Source organism: Alexandromys fortis, unplaced genomic scaffold, assembly GCF_014885135.2.
Source record: "Alexandromys fortis isolate MF-2015 unplaced genomic scaffold, M_Fortis_MF-2015_v1.1 scaffold_26, whole genome shotgun sequence".
In the NCBI taxonomy this organism is placed as follows: Eukaryota; Metazoa; Chordata; class Mammalia; order Rodentia; family Cricetidae; genus Alexandromys; species Alexandromys fortis.
Window position 1 is genome coordinate 5810576 of NW_026067894.1, and position 10963 is coordinate 5821538.

The following is a 10963-nucleotide window of genomic DNA, read 5'->3' on the forward strand; positions in this document are numbered from 1 at the left end:
AGGAAGGAGCCTGAACAGCAACTCTGAGACTGTATCTATCCCAGGATGGAACATAAGTAAATACAATGTAGACACTGAGAACCAAGAAAAGCATACAGAGAAGAGATTCTAGAATGTAGCCAGGATGGCCAGATCAAAGCTGGGAACAAGTGTGTGTGTGTGTGTGTGTGTGTGTGTGTGTGTGTGTGTGTGTATGTGAGTGTGTGTGTGTGCACGTTATCTAAGTGTGTGGTGCCTGGCCTTTTCTACTGGAAAGTTCTGGAAATACCACCAGTAACAACACCCTAACCAAGTAGTCAAAACCGGTATCAGTAGCCACAAAGCGAATCAACAGCAGAACTTACGTAGGTTTCATTTGTTTGCTTGGTTTTGGTTTAGTTTTTCTAGACAGGATTTCTCTGTATAGCCCTGGTTGTCCTGGAACTTGCTCTGTAGGCCAGGCTAGGCTTGAACTCAAGAAATCCACCTGCCTCTGCCTCCTGAGTACTGGAATCAAAGGCCTGTACCACCATACCCAGTATTTATGTCTACATAGTGAGTTCCAGGCCAGTCATGGCTGCATAGTGGGGCCCTGTCTCAAAAACATATTTTTTTCAATGAGGCTGGAGAGATGACTCATCTCTGAAGGATTCTTGCTCTCTTTGCATAAGACTGGAGTTTGATCCCCAGCACACATATTGGATGTTCACAATCACCTGTCACTCTAGCTCCTGGAGATGCAATGCTACCTCTGTCTTCCTCAGACACCCATATGAACACGCACATGCTAACATGCATGCATGCACACACACACAAAGTAAACCTTGCCATGCATGGTTGTGCATGCCTTTAATCTCAGCACCCCAGAGACAGAGGCAGGAAGATCTCCATAGTTCCAGACTAGCCAGAGGTAAACAGTGAGACTCTGAAAATGAATAAATAAGAATAGCTGGACGGTGATGGCGTATGCCTTTAATCCCAGCACTCGGGAGGCAGAGGCAGGCAGGTGGATCTTTGTGAGTTCGAGGCCAGCCTGATCTACAAGAGCTAGTTCTAGGAGACTCCAAAGCTATAGAGACCCAGTTTCAGGGGGAAAAACCCCACCCCCAGTAACATCCTTCATCAAGGTCACACCTCCTCCTTGTAATCTTTTCAAACAGCTGCACTCCCTGATGACCAAGCATTTAAATGAGCCCAAGAGGGACATTCTTCTCCAGACCACCACAGGACCAAGTGAGGAGCTGAGGGCCTTCCTCCTGAAGAGCGAGGGAGGTCACTCATGGTCCAAGAATTACAAAACCCTGTGCCTAGATTATGCAGCAAGTCTCCAACTCCAGTGTCCCTGTCATCCCGTCTCTCTGGGCCTGTCCTCAAAGAACGGTCCATACACTCCTAGGTGGACTAGAGGCAGCCATTTGTGGGAGAGAGACTTTGTAGGCAGTGTGTTAGGTTTCCATAGTATTCTGTTGCTGCCTCTGCCTCCTAAGTGCTGGGATTAAAGGTGTATGCCACCACTGTGGGGCAAATAAATGTATTTTTTGAAGTACTAGAAACCTATGGCCTTGTGTCCTAGAAGTCCGAAGTCCAAAATGGGTGTTATTGACCTTTGATTCAAGTATCAGCCTCATTTTGCTTTGTTTGAGACAGGTTCTCTCTACATAGCCCTGACTGTCCTGGAACTCATAGTGTAGACCAGACTGGCCTGGAACTCACAGAGATCCACCTGCCTTTGCCTCCTGAGTGCTGGGATTAAAGGCCTTTGTTACCATGCCCGACTGTAAGTATCAACATCCTCTTCAGCTGAGCCTCACTTCCCTCTTTCACTTGGAAGGCTCTCTGTGGTGTGGCATCATGCCCACCTCGTAACCAAGAGTAACCTCTTCATGACCAGGTCGGACGATTAGCAAACTTGCCGTGTAAGGTGGCGCATTTCTGGGTCCCAGGACCAGAGTCTGTGACTTGGGAAACCATCACTGACACCGAAGGCTGAAGAGAAAGCATGAGTCAGGGACCAGCTCTTCTGGAAACCCAGTCCCAAAACTCCAAGAACCGCTGGGGGTCTGAGGATTCTGATTCATGCCTGGATCCCAGGTCATCACGAAGGTGAATTTCTCAAAAGAAAATGGCAGACTAGCTGCTTTGGCTTCTGGAATCCCCCTCTGTGCTTTGCAAAAGGTCTTTCTCCCTGTGTGCCTTGCTGTTGGTGTGTATTTCTCCACCCCTAATAAAAGCATTTCTTTTTTTTTTTTTTTTCCCGAAACAGGGTTTCTCTTGTAGCTTTGGAGCCTGTCTTGGAACTAGCTCTTGTAGACCAGGCTGGCCTCAAACTCACAGAGATCCACCTGCCTCTGCCTGCCGAATGCTGGGATTAAAGGTGTGTGCCATCACCGCCTGGCTAAAAGCATTTCTTAAAAAAGAAAGAATAGAGCCAGACTGAGGCAGTCATGAGTTTGAGACCAGGTCATATCTCAAAACAACAAACAAACGAGTCAAAAAGAATAGCGTCGAGAGGGTCTTTGCAGGCTTCACAATGAAGGCCTGACAGGCCTGGAACTTACTGTGTAGCCCAGGCTGGCCTCAAATTCCTGATCTTCCTGCCTCAGCATCCTTGGGGTGCCAGGATTACAGAGGTGTGCCAGCATCCCCTGCTTTTATTAGCTTGTTAGCTTCATTTATAACTTATAAATATTTTGAAACATGGCAGGTGGTCCTCTATCTGCGCTCTAGCCTTTGACCCTGCAAATGTTAAAGGTAGCCCTAACCCAAAGCAACATTCCAGTCAGTGTTCCGGTCAGGACACACCCCTGCCCTTTCTGCTGTGTTCACAGGCCGGGCTTGCTCTCCCAGGAAGGAGGCGACCAGCTGCTTTCACTTACTCCATTTTGGTACTATGTATCTCTGCCTGCCTCCTTGCTTGTTACAAAGCTACCTGGCCACCTGGGGGAAGGGCGTTGGATCTGTAGTACAAGCGATCAAACCCAGGGCCCTCTTGCATGCTAGCCAGGTACTCTACCACTGTCCATCTGCATGGACAGCCCTATTCTTGAGGAGCTGGCCCCACGGCCTTTGGAAGCTAAGGTTTCCTCACACTCTTCGGTTCCCTGCACATCTGCCTCTGCACAGACCCCTCCTGGACCTATTCAGGTGTGCTCATCTGTGGATTCCCCAAACACTTATTTAGTGTCTCTGCCATGGCTACCAAGGCTTAGTCATAGTCCCTGCACTCAGGGAGCCCGTGGGAGGCTAGAATTGAGTAAAGGTTTTTCAAAGCAAGTGATGCACAAGCTGAGTGTGAAGAGGCCCGGAGGTCAAGCCTGGGACCTGGGGTTCACAGAAAGACCCTGTCACTACAGTGGGGCAAGTTTGGAGAAGTTCAGGTCTGTCGCAGTGACTGGACTAGAGCAGGAGGTAAAAAGAAGAAGAGAGGCCTAAAAGGCACTGAGTGTGACCCCATTTGTGGGAGGCAGGGCATCGACAAGAGAAGTAAGGGTGCTGTCAAGTCCAAACTGGTGGACCAGTGAGGTGGGATTTGCTGTTGTTTGTCTGATTTTGATTTTTTTTTTTTGAGATAGGGTCTCACCAGGTAGCCCTGGATGGCCTTGAACTCACAGAGCTCTATCGGCCTGCCTCTGCCTCCCAAGTGCTGAGATTAAAGGCATGTACCACCACACCTGGGTACCAGTGAATTTTATTGAGGTTATTATAGGAGTGGAGCTGACGCAGACAGCTGCATCACCAAAGCCACCCTAGCAGGGATCACTGCTCTAGAAATCTGGGGCTCACTGTACAACTTGCAGGCAACTGGACAGGTTGGAATTGCCTCCTTCAGGTGGTTAGGCTTTCTGAGGGTGTATCCCAGCCATCCTATTGCTTATACAAACTTGGAGAGCAAGAGGGCTAGAGAATCTGGTCAATTCTCAGGACTTCCTGAAGCTATTGAGTTGTTTACTTCCTAAATCTGGGGTCGGGGTCAGGGGAGGATTTCTCTGTGTACTTGTTTCCCGGCTAGCATGGAAGTTGCTCTGTAGAGCAGGCTGGTCTCGAACTCAAAGATCTGCCTGCTTCTGCCTCCTAGGTGCTGGGATTAAAGGCGTGTGTGTGCACTGTTCTACATCTTCCCTCTAAGATGGAGTGTTTGTTCTCTTCCATAAAGATGGAAAAAATAACACGGCGAAGTGAGGCCTAAATGGTATTTGTCATGGCAGCCTCAGACGAGCGGGGATCTGGTACCCAGCAAGGGCTTAGTGTCTGCTGAAGTAAAAGCTGGATGATGTGGGATTGCTGAAAATGGCGCCAAAAGCCTTCACTATAGCCTGGTGTCTGCCTGTTGTACATTGGGATCACTTAGGGAGCTTTAAAAATTAACAGCTTGGGGCTGGAGAGACGGCTCAGAGATTAAGAGCACTGCCTGTTCTTCCAAAGGTCCTGAGTTCAATTCCCAGCAACCACATGGTGGCTCACAATCACCTATAATGAGATCTGGTGCCCTCTTCTGGCCTGCACACACAGACAGAATATTGTATACAAAATAAATAAATAAATAAATAAATAAATAAATAAATAAATAAATATTTAAAAAAAAATTAACAGCTTGGGGCTACTGGCTCAGCTGATAATGTACTCGTCCATGACGACGTGAGTCCCTGTCCCCGGCATCCATGGACAAAAGCAGAAGCCAATTTTCATTTAAAAAAAAAAAAAGCAGAAGCCAGGCTGACAGCGTGGCTCAGCAGGTAAAGGTGGTGGTGGCTCGCAATCCCTGCATTCATTTGGAGAAAAGACAGAAGCAGCTCCTGCAACAATGTCCTCTAACGCCACAGGCATGTGTGTGGCACACACCCGCACCCTCCGCCCAGATAAATACATAAATATAATTTTTTAATATTTATTATGTATACAATATTCTGTCTGTGTGCATGCCTGCAGGCCAGAAGAGGGCACCAGATCTCATTACAGATGGTTGTGAGCCACCATGTGGTTGCTGGGAATTGAACTCAGAACCTTAAGGAAGAGCAGGCAATGCTCTTAACCGCTGAGCCATTTCTCCAGCCCATATAATTTTTTTTTAAAGACAAGGTTTCTCTGTGTAGCTACCCTGGAACTCACTCTGTAGACCAAGCTGCCTGCCTCTGCCCCCTGAGTGCTGGTATTAAAGTAGTGTGTACATCACCATGCCTGGCTTGTAAATATAATTTGGAAAAGATTTTTTTAAAAAGTATATCTTATATGTGGGAGTATTTTGCCTACATGTATATTCATGACCCATGTAGAAGAGAAAGTTGAATCTCCTGGAGTTGGACTTACAGATGTGTTAGGTCCCCTAAAGCCCCAGGACAAATGGCTACTAACATAGCTAAACCAATGCTGGCCACTAGGCCCTCCCAGCATGCAAACACCTGTTGCTTCTCTGCTCTCCTCACTCTCTGTCCTAAACCTCTCCACCTCCTGAGCTTCACCATCCTTCCTCCAACTTCTCTTTCCTGTATAACCCAGCCATTTCAGCCACGTGCTTCCTTGGCCTCTTGGTTCCTCCCCCTCTCCTGATCCCCTCTCTGGTCCCTCTCTCTTCTCTTCCTCTGTCACACTCTCTGCTAGCCCCTCTCCTGGCCCTGTCTATCCTGCTGGCCGTGTTCAGTTCGGACTCTTCCAGGGGCCTCTGGATGCTCTCTCCCTCATATCTACAATAAAAAAAAAAAAAACCTCAGCTATACCTAGGAGTAGTTACGTCCACATTTTCATTCAGGATGACTGTGAGCCATAATGTGGGTGCTGGGAATAGAACCCAGGTCCCTTGAAAGAGCAGCCAAGCCTGATGACCTGAGTTTGATTTCCAGGACCCAGATGGTATAAGGAGAGACCTGAATCCCACAAGATGTCTTGTGACTCCCATGAGTCCTGTGGCACACACGTACAAAAGAAGAAGAAAGAAGAAGAGGAGGAGGAGAAGCTGTTGTTACAAAGAAGACGACACAAATTGTGGCCAGGTGGTGGGGGCAGAGGCAGGTGGATCTCTGTGAGTTTGAGGCCAGCCTGGTCTACAGAGTGAGTTCCAGGACATGCTGCGAAGCTACAGAGAGACCCTGTCACAAAAGAAGAAAGAAAGAAAGAAAGAAAGAAAGAAAGAAAGGAAGGAAGGAAGGAAGGAAGGAAGGAAGGAAGGAAGGAAGGAAAAGAAGCAGTCACAAATTGTGTCTATAACCCTAGCATTTAATTGAAGATAGGAGGATTCCTGGGGCTTGCTGGCCTGCCATTTGTGCTACATCGGGGAGTTCTAAGTTTAGTGGAGAGTTACTGAAGATACCGAATATCCATCCCTAGCTTCTACATGCATGGGTGCACTCCCTACACAAATACCACACACACATTTTTAAAAATTAAAAGTCTTGTTGGTGCAAACTTGTAACCATGGCACTTGGGAGTTGGAAGCAGGATGATCAAGAGGTCAAGGTCATCCTCAGATACAGTAGGAAATTTGATGCCAGCCTGGATAAAATAACACTGTCTCAAAAACAATACAAACAGAAATCTTAGAAGTCTTCCTGTGAACCTCGAGGCCGAGGAGCAGGTGCCAGGAGCAATGTCAGGTCTCCCAGGTGATTCTGAGCAGCCTGGGCTGAGAACAGGGGCTACAGGCCCCAGGGGCCCCTCAGTGGCTTTGCTCTGATTTGCATATGAGAATCACTCTGAACTGTCAGTTCTGCTGGAGAGGAGGGGGTAGGGGCAGAGGAGGCCTTAAGGGCAAATGGGCACATCAATGAGAACCCGAAGAAAGGATGGGAGAGCAGGGGGCTCCCAGGGGGGCTTAGAAAGGCACAGTCAACAGGATTGGGTGGCTGCAGGTGTGTTGGGGGTAGGGACCAGCACAGCCCCTGACTTCTGACTTGAGCAGACTGGTGCCTGGGTCTCTACTGACTTTCTATTAGCCCAGGATTTCACTTAGCTTCTTGCCTCAGGTGCTGAGTAATTTCGTTACTTTCGTTTCTTCTTTATGACCTTCCCAACCATTCTACTCAGTTTGTGAGGCAGGAGCCACGCTAACTGGAGTACACACACACACACACACACACACACACACACCATATATACTGATGTGTGCCACGTTGCTGTCTCTAAGACAGAGCACCCCGGATCCAGAACATTACACACTACCTCTCTGTCCTTCCTTCAGATGGAATCTCACTATGTTACTCAGGCTGGGCTCAAACAATCCTCCTGCCTCAGCCTCTCTAGTGGCCAGACTGCAGATGTGTTCTGCCATGCCCAGCTGTGGACCTGTTTTAAATAAGTGGATAGGGAGGTGGGGGTAGAGGCGGCAGCACCAGTTTAAACACATATGGACAAGGCTGGCAGGGTGTGGTCACTGTGAGGCCCACTGCCAATACCACAGCTGAATGGTTCCTAGGTGGTCTTGAATAGGTCCTAGGTTGAATAGGTGACCTTGTGGTGGTCTTTTCATGGTGGCAACCACACTGGAGAAACTAAACTGCCTACACAAGGTAACAGAGTGACGAGTGAGCGATAGGAAGATGTGTCCTCAGATAGACCGTGCTGGGAGAGCATCCTTAGTCCAACAAAGTCTTGTGTGTCCCTGACCTTGACCCCAGAGTTCCACTTAGAATTAGCCTACAGTCAGTCACCAGTGTCTAACGTTAGTGGATAAAGACATTTCTGCTTCTTAAAGATGTATTTATTATTGTTTTAGGTTACATATAGGTGTGTGAACAGGTGCATGAGAATGCAGGTGCTTGCAGAGGCTTGAGATATCTGAGCCCCTGGAGCTTAGCTACAGGTGGCTGTGAGCTGCCTGATGTGGGTGCTGGGAACAAGACGTGGGTCCTCCAGGAAAGCAGTGTGTACTCTGAATCCCTAAGCCGTCTCTCCGTTTCTCGTTTTGTTTAGTCATGTGCTTTGTTAGTTTGTCAAAACATAAGACAAAACAGAACAAAACCTGAGATAATGTACATGTTTGCTAGAGGATGTGTTGAAAGGTTTGGTCCTCTTTATGAAGTGGATTGAATGCTAGTGTGGAGAGTGTTTGGTGGCACCTTCTAAAGGGGTGCCAGGTGGGGGGGGGTGCACACCTTTAATTTCAGCACTCGGGAAGGCAGAGGCAGGCGGATCTCTGTGAGTTCGAGGTCAGCCTGGTCTACAAGAGTGAGTTCCAGGACACGCTCCAAAGCTACAGAGAAACCCTGCCTCGAAAAACAAACAAACAACAACAACAACAACAAAAGAACTAGGTAGTGGGGAGACTAGACAGATGGTTCAGATGGCTCAGTGGTTAAGAACACTGACTTCTCTTCCAGAGGACCCAGGTTCAATTCCCAGCACCCACATGACAGCTCACAACTGTCAGTAACTCCAGGATCTGATCTGACACACACACACACACACACACACACACACACACACACACACATATATATATATATATATATNATATACACACACACAGGCAAAACACCAGTGCACATTTAAAAAAAGAAAAGCTAGCTGTGGTACAAGCCTGTAATTTCAGCCCTGGGATAGTGGAGGAAGTGGATCTCTGGAGTTCACTGGCAGCAGGATAGTGTAACTGGTTCCGGTGAGAGAACTTGTCTCAAAAAACAAGTCGGACAGTTTCCAAAGAACAGCACTAAAAATTAACCTCTAGCCTCCAAATACATGTGCACACATGCCAACGTAAACACAAGAGTGTAAACATGCATAAGGGGGGGTGGAGAGAGAGAGAGAGCACACGAATGTGGAAATCTCCAATCCACTATATATTGCTTGGGCACATTCTACTCAGCACTTGAGGAGCCAAATAACTAATTTGATGCAAGCCCATGAGACACACCTGCTGGGCCCACTTTACTGGAGAAGAAGCATAGCCTCAGAAGGTGAATGATACCTCAGCTCACACCAGAGCTGGGGTTTGAACCCAGGAGCCTCACTGCCTGAATCTCAGATGCAAACCCACCAGCCCATGTAGCTGCTGCAGTGTGCCCCCACCTCCCCTTCCTGCTCCTACCATGAACAGTTCACTGCCTTTCTTTCTTGGCTAAACGACTTCCAGTGTTTGCTTCCAGTGCAAACAAGATGCCTGTGCTGTCCTTTCTCTCTCTCTCTTTTTCTGTAGGGTTTTAAGGATTTTAGGCAATAGGGTGCTTGGCTGGCCCCACTGTAAAGTTGCTAATGCAAGTCCCTGGATTTATCCCCAAGGGTGCAGAAAGAACACATTTCCATGTTTCCAGGACTAGAAGTTTGTGTATCCAGAGAGGGGGAGCAGGTGATCCCATTGGTGTGGCAAGACTCAGAAGGAACAGTTACAGTCCAGCTCCAGTCTGGCCAGACAGGACTGGTTTTCAAGGGAAGTTGTGAAGGCTCCTGGTTTAAAACTCCTGGCAAGCTGCTGCTGCTGCTGCTGCTGCTGCTGCTGCTGCTGCTGCTGCTGCTGCTGCTGCTGCTGCTGGTGGTGGTGGTGGTGGTGGCTGCAGTGGCAGTGACACCTTTAATCCCAGGACTTGGGAAGCAGAGGCAGGCAGATCTCTGTGAGTTCAAGGCCAGCCTCCTCTACAAAGCATGTACCCCGACACCTATCACTGTTACACAGAGAAACCCTGTCTCAACTCCCCACTACTTCCCCCAAAAACTCTGGCAATAAATAGGTTTAATTATCGCCTACACTGAGAGCAAGCAAAGCATGCCAGCGAGTCGTACTGAGCCCACACGCTACTCTCTCAGCTCCAGCCTTTCTGTGCGCCATGGAGCAAAATATTTACCAAGTGCCTGCTCTGCCTGGAGCCGTTCATGGGTCTGTGACTGGAAGCTTTCTGGTCTAGCAGTCCTGTCAGTACGGAATCAAATCTGCTGAGTTAGCCTGCTGTTTCCCAGTGCTTTTCACTCATGTCTCCCCAACAACACAGAGAGAATGAGCATCTTTTCATGGGTCTATAGAATTTTCTTGTGGGTCTGGAGAGATGGCTCAATACTTGAGAGCACATGCTGTTCTTGCAGAGGAAGAACACCCATGTAAGGTGGTTCAAAACCACTTACAACTCCAGCTCCAGCGGGTCAGGCAACCCTCAAACACAACAGCATGCATACACAAAATGTGACTTAAAATAAAACATTTTAGCTGGGTGGTAGTGGCACATGCCTTTAATCCTGGCCCTCTGGAGGCAGAGGCAGGCAGATCTTTCTGAGTTCAAGGCCAGCCTGGTCTGCAAGAGCTAGTTCTAGGACAGCCATGGCTGTTATGCAGAGAAACCCTGTCTCGAAAAACAAAAACAAATAAAAAATTAAAAAGCCTTTCTTCTTCCCCAACAGACTTTTTTCTTTTTTTAAAGAATCTCTAGTAATCCAGGTTAATCTCAAACTCATTATGTAGCCAAGAATGGCCTCAAATTTTTGATCCTTCTGCCTCTACCTCGTGAGTTCTAGCATCACAGGTGTGCACCGTGAAGCCGAGCTTCTGCAATGTTGGAGACTGAAGCCAGGACTGTGTGCTCGCTGGACAAGCACTGTGAACTAAGCCACAGATCCCAGCCCCTCACCAGCATTTCTGTTTCGGGTCTCTAGATCGTCCTCTGGGCACTGTCACATTTAAGGGCAGGATGCTTCTTTTGAGTGGCATTGTATCCACTAGACCAAACTCCTTGTTTGTACCTCACAGGAGGCCCAGTGTCCAGCCCAGGGCACTGAGTGGTGTTGCAATAAATGTTTGAATGGGCCAGAAGTACGACTTAATAATGGAGCACTTAGCGAGCATGTGTGAGATGCTGGGTTCAAGGGCTGGTTCAGGTTCAGTGATTAACACTTGTTGTTCTTGGGCTGGAGAGATGGCTCAGTGGTTAAGAGCATTGCCTGCTCTTCCAAAGGTCCTGAGTTCAATTCCCGGCAACCACATGGTGGCTCACAACCATCTGTAATGAGGTCTGGTGCCCTTTTCTGGCCTGCAGACATACACACAGACAGAATATTGTATGCATAATAAATAAAT